This window comes from Delphinus delphis, chromosome 20, assembly GCF_949987515.2.
Source record: "Delphinus delphis chromosome 20, mDelDel1.2, whole genome shotgun sequence".
Taxonomy (NCBI): Eukaryota; Metazoa; Chordata; class Mammalia; order Artiodactyla; family Delphinidae; genus Delphinus; species Delphinus delphis.
In genome coordinates, this window is record NC_082702.1 from 39224840 (window position 1) to 39240816 (window position 15977).

General features: G+C 48.7%; 1 long non-coding RNA gene and 1 pseudogene across 1 annotated transcript in view; both read right to left on the reverse strand.

The window, feature by feature from the left end:
* LOC132417127 (uncharacterized) overlaps window positions 1-15977 on the reverse strand; it is a 365235-nt gene that overhangs the window by 89342 nt on the left and 259916 nt on the right. The gene's annotated exons all lie outside the window — the stretch shown is intronic.
* Window positions 14122-14423, reverse strand: LOC132416551 (large ribosomal subunit protein eL33 pseudogene; annotated as a pseudogene).

Here is a 15977-nt window from a genome sequence, read left to right on the forward strand (position 1 = left end):
AGCCCTGAGTGGAAGCCCAGGAGACATGGCCCTCCAGATACCCTGCTGTGAGCCCTGCTGCTCCATCATTTCCCCACTGTAGCCTTGGCTTCCCCTTCTGCATAAGATAAGGGTGGGACCAGATGATAGCCAAGGCTCCCCCAAAGAAGGCTGCCTTTCAGGGATGTGCACGCTGCTTCAAGCAAAGGAGGAAGAAGAAAGGCACTGAGGACTCCTCCTCCACCCCATGGGCTCCGCTGCCTTTCTCTGGGGCTGTCTGCCAGGCCTGGCGTAGCACCTCCATCAGAATTGAGGACACCCGCAGGAGCGGCACTGGTACCCTTTACAGACTTCCCAGCATCGTCACTGATGAGCTGGTTCATCTTCACATCCAACAGGCATGGCCCACGTAGCTCCACCGCAAGGACACCAAACCCCATCCACAGCTTCTCCTGCCCCCTGTGGGCCTGAAGGTCCAGCACCCCTGGAGGCATGAGGCTGAGTGATCCTTGTCCTCCTTCCTTCTTGCCTGGACACTCATTACAGGGCAGTGACATTTCATTTTCCGGGGCTCCCAGCCAGTTCCACTATGCTCTGGTCCCCGGAGACCTGTGGAAGTGGTGGAGAAGACACCAGCTTCCTGCCCGGGGCCATGAAGGCCATTTCTGCCACCTGGAGCGCTACCCAGGGGACACGCCTGGCTTCCTCAACCCTCCCTTGGTTATCTGTTAGTGGCGTTACTTCTCTTCCCCTCTCGCTTCTCCGTCTCCCTCCCGTGAATATCTGTTTTAACAATCACTCTCCAGGGGCATTTGTCTGCTGGGAGAATCGCAGCTGACAGCAAAGGTCACCGTGACCAGTTCTGGCTCGCCGCATACAAATGTGCCTTTTAGCCGTGGGCCCTGCAAAGGAGGAACAGGTCCTATTATTGATAAATCCTTGAAAAGACTCTAATGTATCTTCATTTCAGGGAAAACAACTGCCTTCAAGGTTGCACCAGGAAAATAAAGCAGGAGGCCTGGTGACGGATGTGAGAAGTTGGCATTTTCCCGAAGATTAAAAGATAATAACGCTTCTATTAGGATCACTCCGCCACACTGTACTGATCTCATCAGGGGAGCCACTGCAGGTCTAATATGAACAGAGCGCGCTCTGGAATTAATCACGGGGGGTTTTATTATGGTTCACAGGGCGTTTCATTCAAGCTGCATCGTTAGCAATATTTATGGCCTCACTCCCCTGCCGTTATTAAGTGCAAGTGGGCCTCGTGGAGCTGGGCCTGCTGGGTTAGAACACAAAGTCATTCTTCAAAAGTAAATCTTATCTAAACTGTGCACACAAAGCCAATTACGTTTTGATTTACATGTTAATTCTGCTGCAGAGGCCCCATATTGAAGCAGTGGGGGCCGGATGGACCACGTCTGGCTGGAGATGGGACCTCGGACAAGCTCCTCGCCTTCACTCTGCCTCAGCTTCCAGTTCTGTAGAATGGGGTGGACGGAACCTGCCCCCCAGCAGGAGAATTAAAGAGACAGCACACAGAGCATCTGACGTAACACCTGACAAGGGAGGAGCCAGCAAAACCCGGCACCGCTCTTCTTCCTGACAGAAGCATTATCCCTTTTCTGGAGACCTTACCTGACTTGAATTCTGCAGAGACCAGTCTAAGCAAAAATTCCAGCGAAAATAGGCTGAATTTGTTTTAATCCCAAACCTAAGATAAATACATGAGTGTGTGTGAGGACTCACGGAAACTAGTTCCTGGTTTAACCAATTTCCACCTCCGGTCCTTTTCTTGTAGATCAGGGATGCCGACGTTTACCCCACAATGTGGGGCAACCCGTCAGCTCTGGGGTAAAGACTATCCTAAATCTCACTGAATTGTTTTGAAAATTAAACAAAATAGATTTGAAAGGGCTTAGTCTCGACCTTACACAGAATACGCACTCCATAACTCAAGACTGTCATGAGTAGGAGTCATATACTAGTAATATAATAGTCATAATACTAGTAAGCATGGTAGGACTAGTACCCATGGTAGTAAAATTAGTAATTATAGTAGTAGTAGCGATAGCAGCAAGTAGTGCTACTAGTTGTAATGGTACTAACAGTAGTGGCAGTACTGGTAGTAACAATAAGGTAATAGTGGGGGTAGTAATGGTGGTAAAGAAGTACCCGAGTCCCAGTCCTCATTACCTGTGTGATGTAAACCAAGTCAGTTAACGTCTCTGAGCCACAGGCTCATCATTTGTAAAATGGTAGTAAAATCATCTGACCCTCATGGATCTTGTCTGTATCAAACCTTACTCTGTAGGTAAAGCTCTGTCTGGCCCACAGCAGGCTCAGAAAGCGTCCATTTCCTTCCCTATCAGCCTCCACCTATTTCCACTCTCTTGCTTACTCCCTGCCCTGAGCTTCTGAGTCTCTTTGTGACTGCACGTCTGGAATCTGTCTTTGTGATTGCTGTAATGGGAAAAGCACCAGATCGGGAGGCTGGTGAATGGGGTTTGATGCGGGGTCAAAGACCTAAAACTCGTATCTTCATCCCAGGGCTGATGGGAAGGCTAAGTGAGAAGATGCAAGTAAGCCCTTCCCACGGGCCCGGTCGCCACAGGCGTTCTATGCCAGATGCCTCTAGAAAAGGCCTTTCACTGTCCTGACCTCAGTTTCCCCGTGTACACGGTGGGAGTCTATTTAAAGTGAGCGCCAAATCAAGGAACCTGCTAGAGCACTTCTTAGGACAAAGGGCTTCCACTGTCTCTCCATTCACAGAGCCTGATAGAGTCCCTTGCACACAACAGGCGTCCAATGAACAATTCTTCCATCATTCGGGCCTCGTAAGAATTCCCTTCCACATCACCACAATTAAGAGGTCATGTGGTATGTTCTGAGTGAATATCTCCAGCGTCAAGGAGTTCATCAACCTGAGATGCAGCCCACGTCTCCTTAAACAACTAGAGTTTTCAGACGTGCAGTTGAAATCTACATCTTCATAAATGCCACCCTTCAGGTCAGGCCTTTGGAATCCCGTGAAACACTCTGTTGTGACAGTGCTCCAAGTGTCCCATTAGCTTCGCTCAGCCTCCCTTTTTTACTGGCTAGACAACCCCAGTCCTTCAACCGTTCTGTTCAAGACACGGTTCACTCCCTTACCAACCCAGCAAGCACTGAGTACTTGCGCAGCAGGCCAGGCCTGTGCCGGCACTTAGGAACACAGCGACGGGAAACGACAGGCCCTCCGTGCAGAGCGAACGACCCCGCTCACAAGTGTCTGCCGTGACTTGGCTACCCTCTCAGCTTCCTACTCTGGATTCCCATCCACAGGTGCAGGCCCTGGAGCGGAGCCCCAGCCCAGGCAGTCGGACCAGTTCAGAGAGACCTCCGACCCCTAGCCCAGCCCCAGTATGTAGTAAATATCCAGGAAGGTATGTTGAATGAATATTTCCTACCTGGATATCACCTTCCTCCTTCTAAAGGCATACGGTCACTAATGTTCTTATCTTATAGGAAAGGCCAAGCAAGCAGCCGACGTGGAATGGGTCCCACAGGACAGAGTTTGAGCATTTCTGACTTGGACCAGTGAATCTAGGAGTGTGCAAAGCCAGGAACACAAGAGAGAAGGAGTCTGCTAGCCAGACAGGAGGCCGACAGGGGTCTGAGCACTGAAGGACAGCATGAGATAGAAGTGTCTGGCAGGAAGGCTGATGCCAGCACCCTAGGGTGGAGTAGGGGGGCTGTGTGCTCATGCAGTGAGCTGGGGGCAGCGTCAGAGAGTAAGGACAGAGAGAGTAGAGGGGGAGAGTCAGGTGAGCAAGCTGGAGGGAACGGCTGTCAGCAACGGGGAAAGTGATGCAACTTCTGATGGACACGTGTGTCCCCGGGGCCGGCTGTGGGTGTGAAGGTCAGAGGCGCGTGAGCCTGGGCTGTGGCAGCCACCACCTGGGCTTCCTGGAGCAAATCAGGAACTAGGAGATAGAACAAGTGAGGGAAAGGCGGAGGCGTGGGGGAGAGATGGGGAGAGAGAGGAAACAGTGAGGGTAGGGAAGAAGAGAACAGGAGATAGGGTGGGTAAGACCAAGGAGATCGATGGCGTACGCGAACATTCAACACCAGCCTTGCGAGCACTTTCATAAACCTGGTTTATTGCGTAAGTCATCTTCACCATACAATAGATTTCCAGTTCCCGCCACCCAGTCTCCCAGCTCTGGGGCCTGATAAACACGGCCGTGTGGCCGGCGCAATCCGCGGGCTCCGCGGGCTTCACGCCAAGCCCAGGTCGCACTTCCAGGGGGCCCTGGGGCTGGAAGCACCCCACCCTGTCCAGAACACGCCCCCCACACAGACCCCAGAAATAGATGCTAATATCCACGGAAGAAAAGAGTGCTGGTCACGTGTTCATTTTTCAGCTGGGGAAACCCACCTCTGCAGGAAGCGGCATAAAGAGAGCATCATGGATTTGGAAGAAACACCTGAGCCCATCACGTAACGCACCAGTCACCTGAACAGTCCTACCCTTCTATCTGACACGGGAAGTGGCTGGTTGAGGGCAAAGGGACCAGAAGGGCGTTCCAACATGTAATCAGAAGCGCGTCGGGGGCTACCATGGAAGACCTGCTCATTCTCTGTAATACTGAATCCAGAGACTAATTTTAGGGGATTTACAGAGCAACTTGTGAAAACAGTTTTTGATTCACGGGCCCTCATATTGGTTCAACCTGAGAATACTCTTCACTAAAGTTATAGCTCCTAATATTTCCCCATTAAAGTCTGACACACACTTTAAGTTGAATATAGAACCACACTGAATATATGTACACACATATTTGAATATATACATACATGTAATATGTACATGTGTGTGCATATGTACACATATATATGAATATATATGTATGCATGAATGAAATAATAGTAGACGTTCCGTCTCCACGCTCCTGTTGAGGTTTGAGTGCAGACTGATTTCTGCACACGGTGAACAAGAAGAGAACGGCATGCAGTTGCAATGCAGCACAAATATACTAATGGGGGTCTGATGGCTGGCTGCTTTGATGTATGAATTCATCCAGGGAAAAACCAAAAACATTAATTCACAGAGGTTAAAGGTAAGACCCAAAAGAAGAAATGCAAACGACCAATCCACACATGAAAAACTGCTCAATCTCTTGAATAATTAAAGAAATAAAACTGAACCAGTAATAGTTGTCTTTTAATTTGACAAAGACTAATAAAAAGTGATAATACTCCAAGCTGGCAAGGCCGTGATGAGACAGTTCCTCTCATTCACTGATGAGGCAAATGGAAATGTACATGGGTACCCACTGCAGTCTGGGGTGTCTACTAATAAGCTTGCAATGGTTTAGTGGACCCAGTTACCGTCAGTAAAGAAAGAGCTTTGTTTTCTTGTATAATTGCAAAGTCTAGGGATTATCCAGGACAAGAAAGTGAGGCTCCAACATGAGGCATGGGGAAAAGAGAATCGGGGAAATGAGAAGAGGCTGGAACAGTGAAGAAAAGGACCTGACCTGTCCAGAAAAGAGACATTTTCCAGAACCACTGGCCTAAAAGGTGTACAATTGCCCCATGAAGATCGGAACTCCTCTGCAGGTCACCTATCACTGTGGGCTGAGAGTGACACAGAAACCCCTCCCAAGAACATGTCTTGGTGGGGATCCAGGCAGCCTCAGTCAGTCCCCGTATTGTCACAAAGCAAAGGAAGACCTTCAGGAAATATTATAAAGCACCAAACCAAGCGGGGTCCCTGGTAAGCCCGGGGCCTGACTGGGGAGAACAGGATGGCACGCCCTGAAAGCTCCCTAAGAACCCCAAACCCAAGGGGGCTTGTTGCCATCTGCGACGGCACTTCATCATGCACGGACTTCCCTAAAGGACGGTTGATGCCTTTCCAGCTGCCAGCCTGGGCTCTCAGCAGTGCTCCCCACCGTCAACAGCAGGCAACATCTAGTTATCTCATGTGTCCCTGGACTTACACTTTTGCCACAAAAAAAGATCTTCTCCAATACAGATGCAAATGCAATTTTGACAAGGGAAGACAAGTTAGGAGGGATTTCAAGGTGCCAATCAACGCACATATCTGTTCAGGTCCCTGATGTGGTCGCTCTACTGGCTGTAAGGTTTTCTCACCTTCTCTTCATACAAAAGAAATTAAGCTCAGATTTATAAACAAAGTCCCTGATTACGGCTGCACTGTGTTCACACTTGATATGCATATTTTGAGGGTTTTCTAATACTATTTGGCCAGAGGCTATTCAGAAACTCCTTCGCTGAAGAAGCCATGAGCCTCCCCTTGGTTCTGACCTCAGTGATGCTGCAGGACCAGAGGGCTGAAATAGAAAACCTCAACTAAACAGAAGTGAACCACCCAAGAACCTCAAGCTGCTGGGATCGATTTCTATTTCTATATTTGAATCTGCTGAGAATGGGCTTAACTAATTCAATATACTCCTTCAACGAAGGCTTACTGAGGTCCCGCCAAGCCCTCTCCTGGGCGCTGAGGATGAAGCAGTGAAGCAGAGGAAACATTCTTGCCTGCAGAGACTCTGCATCTTAGTGAGAGGAGGACAGAGGTGACGCACAGAGCGAATACATCAAGATTCAGGGCCTCCTTGTTTCCCCAATTCTCCATCTCTCCTCGCCCCACAGCAGGAGACACAAAACTGTGGCTCAACGCTTCAGCTCCACTCAAGGTCCTGGGAGTCACCACAGGCTCAGTCAGACCCTGAGAAAGCATTACTTCTGCACCCAAAGGGCCTGGCGTGCAGGCAGCCCAACTCCTGCCTTGTTCTGACATGGTAGGGACCAGCAGCAGGGCTCTGGCTCAGTAAAGGAATCTGGGAGTAAAACTGAGACACACGCCATAGCCTGGGCCCCCAGACCAGGCCAGAGCACCGTCAGCAGGCCCTCACAGAAACAGGTTCATCAGAGAACACAGGGAGCTTGGTTTCAGACATGCCGTATTTGAGGTACAACCAGACACGAAGGTTGAGGTGTCCAGTGGGCTTTGAGACCTCCCAGGTCTACAGGTAAGGACCTGGCATGGACATGGGGGTGGCAGGGGGAAACTCCAACATGGAGGTCTTTCTCGAAACCCAGATAAGACATCAACAAAGGATATGCTACAGAGAAGGAGAAGAAGAGATCCCAATATGTTGAGAGGAAACTGGCTTTTAGGCGAGTGAAGGAGGGCGAGAGGAGAGAGAGCTTAGATGTGGGGCACAGCCCAAGGGATTCCCGAATGCCACCGAAGGTAAAGCTCTGGGGAAAAGAGAGAAAGTGAAGAGCACCAGCTCAGGGGTGCTGAAATGGAGCCATTGGGTTTGGCAACTTGGACCTTTCCAAAGCCTTTCAAGAGAGGTTCCAATAGAGGGAGGGCAGTCATCTTAGAAAGGGTAGAGGGGACACAGTATCAGAAGGCCGAGGAAGCAAGTGTGCAACTCAGCTCAGTAAGTCTGGGGTAAAAAGAAGATGGGGGGAAGGCTCTGGAGGAGGTGGGATGAGAAAGAGCTTACATGAGCTCTCAGGCTGAGACCTTGAACAAGCTAAAGAGGGAAGATCTGCTGGGAGGAAGATCCCACAAAAGGCAGGAGTTGCCTGGAGGAAGAACACAGATGCTTTCAGCTGTGAGTAATGAAGTGTCTCACAAAAGGGGCTTCAACAATAGAACCTTCTTTTTCACACCAAAAATGTACAGTGTCAGTCCCCTCCTTTAGGAAGCTATGGAAGTGCTAGAACAGGAAGTACTTTTCCTGCAATCGTGATCCAAGTGACATCAAATGGACACAGTTGGCATGGGAACCAGAAAGCTTGAGGGACTCAATTTTCAAAATTCATTGCACAACCGTATCTGCATTTTGTGTGGGTGTGGATGGTAACTGTGATGCTTAGGCCAGTGCAAGGACAAAAACATATTTCCTAATGAGTTTCCTAATACTTTCTTCACTGGATAATCAGTACTTTTGTTTTTGGACATCAAACGTATTTCCATGAATCATTTCCCATCCAAACGTGACCTACAAATGTGGCTCAGTGGTCGCTTTGCTGTTGAGGGGGTCCATGTTCTGTACGCAGGGCCATCAGCAGAACTAACGCATCGAGGTCCCATGTACATTCCCACTCCTTCCTCCCCAGGCAGCCCCAGCCTCCTGCTAAAGATCTGATTCCAATATCTGGGGCCAACAGCACTTTGCCTGAAGTGATGAATCACACTCATTAAGTTAGGGCTGGTCACCTTCAGGTGACTATTTATTTTGCCCTGTGCCTATTGACTGAAGATTTCATTGATTATTAATTTCAGCTAAAACAGGCCTCAAGCATCAGTTCTGGCTTATCCCATCAACACTTAGGGATGGAATAGGAACCAATGGGTGGACGGCATGGGGTGGGGGAGGAGTTTCTAACAGCCAAATGACCCCAGAATGGGACCAGTGATCTTGCGAGGAAATGATTTCTCCTTCCTGGGTTGGTTGGAACATCTGAAAGTTTTCCCAGTTTCTCCTAATACCCTTAGGGCCAAGGCAATGTGAGGACATGGAAAGGATGCTGGGCTCTCGTGTAAAGCTTTTATTCCTATGTGGCATCTCCATCACTGACAACCTTAGTCTACCTGATCCCAGTGGACTTGGCCGCCCAGGATGTGACATTCAAACCCCATCATTCCCCTGAGTCCACACCTAAGAGCTGGGGGACCCAGAGCCCTGACTCTCCCAGAAATGGCCCTGCCAACCATTTCTCACTGCCCCTACCCATCTGAGAGCCACTGTCTAGGCACTAGACCACGGAGCCACTGCTTTTATACCTCTCCAGGTGATTCTCATGAATATACAATTTCAAGCCACTTGTTCTCAGGGCAAATGACAAACTCTATGATAACACGGTGGTTGGTCCTTGATGACCTGGAACCTGCCCAGGTGGTTAGTCTCCTCTCTTAATGCTTTGCTGTCTTCAATTTCCAGCAGCACTAAATGCTTACAATTCCCTGTGTGAACCTTATGTGTGGAGCGTGGAGAGATCTGAGACAAAGCAGACTCCAGGACTTGCTTTCATGTGAATCCTTAGTGTATTAGGACAAGGGGAAGCCCAACAGGACTCAGTCTGGCTTTCTGGGTCTTCTCTGCCCAGTTAACAGAATTTGTCACCCTGTGGCCTTTTGCTCCCTTTCCTTGTGTTTGTGCCATGCATACACCTTACTTGGACCTTTGTGGGTGGCTATGGCTGTGAGCCGTGCATAACTGTTCTTCAGTTCTCTAATCATAAACCACTTAACAGAACCCCAGTGCCACCATTATTTCTATTATTTCTGTGTCTGCCTCTCACAGGAATCTGAGAGCTATTCAAGGGTGGCCCATGGTTTTCAGCACGGAATCTGGCATATAGGAGGTACTCAAAGAATTGCTTATTCATAAGAAATTAATATACGAGGAGTGTAACTTCCCAGAGGCTGTGCGGGATGGAGGCATGACAAAAGGAGACATTTTTTCAGTTTCTATGACAAATCTGAGGATTAGGGGTTTGACACTCAGAATTCATAATATTCTCTCCAGTTCGCCTCCTTCCTCTCCAGAAGAGATTGGACTCAAACCCATACTTGCACATTCTAGGCCACCCTCACGGCTATAACCATGACAACTGTATTATATTTGCAATGTTAAGAACTTGTGCAACTTTCCAAACTTCATCAAAGAAGAGCTCTAGAAATATCTATTGACTGATGGACCACCCAACTGCACGAGAGAGACTGTTTCCCAAGAGTGGGCCCAGGCTCCAGTGAGTCATTCTGTCCACATACCATGAGCCATCTCCTTCTGGGTCACCACCATCACCCTATTCCACAGTTCAGCATTCCTTTTGAGCATCACTGCAATAAGATGTCACTGGTACCATCAACCAGGTCTTGAACGAATTCTGTTGGGGGACTTTTACTCTAGATGCAATCTTGTGCAAGCCTGACCCCCTTCTCCCATCACTCCCAGACCCGCCCCTTCACACTCAACCTCACCCACTCCAGGCTCTTCCCAAACCAGATGAGAACACACTATACAAGGGGACAGTCACGGGTCAGGTTGCCCAGGAAGCAAATGCTGAGCTATTGAGCAAGCTGGATGTTTATTAAGATGAACTTCAGACCAAAACGTGGGGAAGGGAAGGGAACAGAAGTAGGGAGCAGAGGGAGACATTCAGCAAACCCAGTGACAGATTTTGCTGACCCCACGGGAAGCTGTGGAGTTAGGACTGACCCTTCGGCACTGCTCCAAGCTGAGCTCAAATATATATATATATTTATACTCCCATGGCGACTATTCAATATTAGATTGGGCACCCCAAGAAGGGGCAAGATCTCAGGTGTGTGTTTCTGCAAAAGGAGGCTGACAGATAGCAAGGCTGTCTGCCAACAGTCCTCTGGCAGCTGGGACAGTAAGTCCTCATTGAAGGGGGGACCTCAGAAGCTCATCACGGCATGTACCCCAGAAGAGTAAAGAGTTTAGTCTATCTCCTCCAAACGCAGGGAACCAGCACACCCTTCAAACTCAAGTCACTCACTCAGAGCAACCAACATAGGAGCTGGCTGCATACTGTGGACCCCAGAAGGGACCCTGTCTTCCTCCCAACAGTCCCCTCCTAACCCCACCATGGGGCGCTGGCCTCCATTTTCCTGTCCAGCCTGTCTAGTTCTCTCCTGAATCCTTATCTGCTTCTAAGGGGCCACAGTCGCTGGTCAGTCTCTTCCCAGTCACTCAGGGCATCCATCCTGTTTCCGTTCTGCCGTAAGTGGATGAAGCACAGACAGCCACGCCACTGCACCTCTCTGCCGCCGACTTCCATCCGCTCCCTACCTTTAACTTGTCTACAGTGTTGACCCTTGTCAGATACCAAGGCCTGCTTGGTCCCACATAGAGCTCACTCCATCATCACACTGACAAGGAGCCCCGGGACGGCAGCACAGCCAGGCTCCCAGTCACCCCTTCTGGCCACATCCCGTTGCCCACCTAGCAGGAGCCCATTTCAGATAACAGCACACCCTCATGATGGATGTGGCTAAAGGTGAGATTACAAGAGATTTTGAGGGGGCTTTCAGTGACAGGCCTGCAAAGTTGAGGATGAATTACATTTATAATACTACCCAGGCCCAAGGACATTAATTAGGAACTGAAAGAAACAGGGAAAGGTGCAGAACCACAAAACTATCAGCAACTGTCACTCCTTAACCACTTAGTGACCCACTCATCCGTCCCATCAGTAAGCACAGGCTGACACCCACTTCGGGCCAGTCTCATACTGGGTTCCGGGGACATGAAACTCAAGAGGCCTGGATGGCAACTCCTGTGTGCTCTTTCCCCCGTGTTTCCACTTTATCTCGTAAAGGCCACATTTCCATCCACTTTTCCCATGCATGGAAATGCCTTAGAGGGAACTCTGGTCCTCTCTCTGCCTTCTTACTCCCCGATTCCTGTGGAAGGAGGAATGTCTAACCCAACTGGTCAATTTAGATTCAATTGCCCTCTGCCATCCGGGCTCTGACACACACATTCTCCTCCTCCTTCCTGCCTCGCTATTCTGAAACCAGCAGGGCAGGACCCCTCTCAGAAGACGAACCCACCACTCTCCCTCTCTCCCCCTTCTCTATTCCCCTACTGATTTCTATGCTTGAGGCAAGCAGGCCTGCAGTCCTATTTCACAAGGTTAGGAATCTGGAGTCTACAGGTCATGCTACTTTTCTCATAGTTTGCTCACGTCTGCACATCCTAAAGTTTAAACACATAATATAATGTAACAAGTAGGAGATACCACTTGGTCCCAAGTGTAAGCCACAAGCTCCTACACAGTTCACTGGCATCTCTAGGTTTGATGGTTACTGAGTGTTTTGCAAGCATTACCAAAGTAGATAAAGGGATCCCCATTCAATAATCAGTTCTTTGTGTATATATTCATTAATGGTCAAACTTTGAATGGGAAGAAGAATGCAGTGCTTCTTTTGCTCCAAGTCCCTAAGAAGACATAGTTTCTACTGTCCTGAAGTTTACAGTCTAATGGTCAAAAAAACCCAAAAAAGACTATAAAAATACAGCAAAAATATACCTAACCCAGCCTGAGGGAGCCATCGGTATAGGTTTTTTGGAAGCAATAAATGCAGAAAAGAGACTTACGTGATGAATAAGGTAAATGAAGGGCACGGAGAAAGAGGGGGTGTAGTCCAGACAGAGGAGCTGCATTATCAAGCGTTCAGGGTTCATTTCAGTATGGTGTGATGTGAGGGAAGAGACATAGGTGGTCGAGGCTGGCGTGTGAGAGCTTGCATCCCGTCAGATTAAGCTCCTGCGACACTTGCACTTGCAGGGGGTAAGGAGGAAGTTGGTGGTTTATCCTCTGATTCGTATCTAAATCCCTGAGGATACACCTGGAGCGTTAAGCTCTTATTGTTCACCCACGAGGTATTCACCTATAGTCTTGTTTGGCTCTCACATCTTGGAAAGCAGACCAGACCTGAGCTCCCTTCAATGTTCTGAGTGAGATGTAAACGCCAGTCAAACCAGGCCAATGCACTTCATATACTGGAATGGTTTTGAGCTTCCCAGCAGGTAGAGGCTGCAGGAGAAGCCTTAGGTGAAGAATAACCGTTTACAGCCAGGCCTCTATCACCTTCCATTTTGCCTACCCTCCACCCTGTCTGACTGGTCTACTTGCTTCTGTCTGATCCTCTTCAATTTAGCCGTCAAACCAGCCACACTACAAATCATACCACGCCAGCATATAATGCTTCAATAGTTCCCCAATGCTGTCAGGACAAAGTCCAGTTTCTTTATTATGATGTCACAGGTTGCAATCTTCCAGACGTAGACCCTGAGACAACAGTTAACATATAGAAGTGTATTAGGGGACTTCCCTGGTGGCTCAGTGGATAAGAATCTGCCTGCCAATGCAGCGGACACAGGTTCGAGCCCTGGTCCAGGAAGATCCCACATGCTGGGGAGCAACTAAGCCCGTGCACCACAGCTACTGAGCCTGCGCTCTACAGCCCGAGAGCCACAACTACTGAGCCCACATGCAACAACTACTGAAGCCCACGCACCTAGAGCCCACGCTCTACAACAAGAGAAGCCACAACAATGAGGAGCCCGCACACCGCAACAAAGAGTAGCCCCCGCTCGCCACAACTAGAGAAAGCCTGTGTGCAGCAATGAATACCCAATGCAGCCAAAAATAAATAAATAAATAGAAGTGTATTAGGGAGTGCCCTTGGGATCAATCCATGTGGAAGGGAAGTGGGGGAAGGAAGAAGAATTGAAGAGAAGCTGAGAAGGTATGATGCAGTCCTAACAAAGGCCTCAGTCAACTCCAAGGGAAGCTCCAAAGCCAGATGACCTTTCAAGAGTTGAACCAAGTTGGGCAAAGGGACCAAGCCTTAATACGCACATGGCAACAAGTCTTGGATACAGACCACCCGGAGAAAGGGGGCATGACCTGGAACAAGGTAGCTTGATCCAAGGCAAATTCCTGAAAGAAGCTGGTAGCTGGGGGCTGTCTGCCAGTAGTATTCCCAGCACTTGGAGGAAGAAGGCCATCAGACCTGAAAGAAGATCTGCGTGATACATCACAGCAACTAGCTCTTGGCATCCAATGACTCTTATGATTTTTATGACCTGCTATATTAGTTCTCGGGCTGCCATAACTAAGCACCACAGACTGGGTATCTGAGACAATGGAAATGTATTTTTTTCTAGCTCTGTACGGCTAGAAGTCTGAGATCAAGCTGTGAGAAGGGTTGACCTCTCTTCTTGGTTTATAGGTGATCAACTTTCCCCTGTGTCTTCACATGGTCTTCCACGTGTCTGTGTCTTAATTTCCTTTATAAGGACAACCGTCACATTGAATTAGGGCCTGCCTTAATGACCTCATCTTATCTGCGCTACCTCTTTGAAGACTGTATCTCCAAATACAGTAACATTCTGAGGTCCCAACAGTTAGGACTTCGACACACAAATTTGGAGGAAGCACAGTTCGGCCTTTAACACCTGCTTACCTCTTATCATTCTCCACTATCAACTGTTCTCCAAACGTCTCTGGTCAAATCACATCAAAAAACTGATTCTTTTTCTTCCGCTGAATTTTATTTGCTTACTTTTAAACAAGTTAAATCTCTAAGGGATGCAACCCCACATGGATTCTGTGGCCAACAGCCTTAGCAGGAAGCTTGCTTCAGAATTTGGCCCAAACCAGGCTACTGTTCCATGGAAGTGGGTTATCTTTCCCTGGATGACTCTGGTTTTGTTTGGTTTGTCTCCAGACGTCACTATTTTGTTTTCCCTAGATAAAATTTGCGTTCGCGTCAGGCATAAACACTTTCAGTTTTAAAAAGAGCTGTGTGCTCCCTCCGATTTGCAAGACCTTGCTTACTGCCAGCAAAAATGCTTGGACCACAGCCTTCCAGACATAATTGGTGTTTTCGAAGTCATGATCCCAGCAGGCCTCCACAGGGTCCAACATGGCAAAAAGAGAGCTACTGGCTGGTTCTGGAAGATGCTGTGCTGGTCTACGCCTCTAGGCTCTGTCCATGCTCTGACCTCTGCCAGAAACGCTCTCCCCACTTTGCCCAGAGAACATCTTCATCCAACCTATGTCTCCTTCAAGAGTCAGCTGATGTGCCCACTCCTCTCTGAAGCCTTCATCGCAGTGTCTTGTCTCCTCATGTCCTTTTCTCTCACACTCCATGATGACAGACAGTTGCCTCAGAATCTCTAGTATGTACCAGGCATCAGTAAACGTGTGTTGTTTGCGTGGGTGGTTCATGGTTGGTGCCAGGGATTCTATCCTGGCCGTGGCCCGTATTTTCTCACCAGCTTTGACCTCAGTGTGGACGTCTTTTACATATTTGAATGCTTTCACTCTGGGTAAAGGCAAAGTGGATCTGGGCACCATACTTCCTAGTCTCTATTTGTGGTAGGCAAAATACTGACTCTTCCAAAAATGTCCTAAGCCCTGGAATAGGTAAATAGGTTACACAGCACAGGGAAATTAAGGCTGCAGTTGGAACTGAGATTGCTAGTAAACTGACCTTAAAATAGAGATATTATCTTGGATTATCCAGAAGGGCCCAACGCAATCCCAAAGGCTCTTAAAAGTAAGAGTGGCGCAGAAGGGAGCGTCAGGCGGAGAGATGGTGGAAGAACGGTCAGAGAGATGCAACGCTGCTGGCTTTGAAGATAGAAAAGGGGTACAGTGAGCCGAGTAATACAGGCAACCTCTAGCAGTCGGAAAAGGCAAGGAAGTGGATTCTCCCCTAGAGCCTCTGTAGAGGATGCGGCCCTGCTGACACTGCGATTTTAGCCCAAGGAGACGATGTCAAGACTTCTGACAGGATGGTAAGATAGTACATTTGTGCTGTGTTCAGTCCCTAAGCTTGTAGTAAGTTGTTTCAGCAATCAAAAACTTACACACCATCCTAAACAGACCTCTTCTCATCACTGGCCTCCTGCCCCAGTCCTACTTCACACGTGCCAGAGAGGGACAGCTTGCATTACCAACATTTGGGGAGGTTCCCAATTCAAGGACCTGGGCCTCTGAAGACCCATGAGGAGCCATAATAGTAAAGCATTTGGTGAGTTTCACTGAAGGGACGTTCTGTGCAGACATTATGACAGGACGTATGTGATTACACAGGATCAAATATGCTCCGGCTTGTTCAGTCTATAGGATAGAAGAGGTATGCAGGTAGTGGCCAAACGAAGGTTACTAAGAGGGGCAGTTGCTCCTAACGGGGATCTGTTGGGACACAGTTACTAGAATCTCACTGTCTTCTAAAGCAACTCATTTTGAGAATTTTCCAACGGGCTAAGAGTTGGTACAATGAATTACCTAAAGGGGCGTGATGCTCCTGTCTGGACTATTTAGGACCAATCTCTGCAGAAAGTGGGGCTGGCACTGAGTAATATTTGGAAGGTAGGTCATTCTTGTAGGAGAAACGGCATGGAACGGCTCGGTGCTGGCGG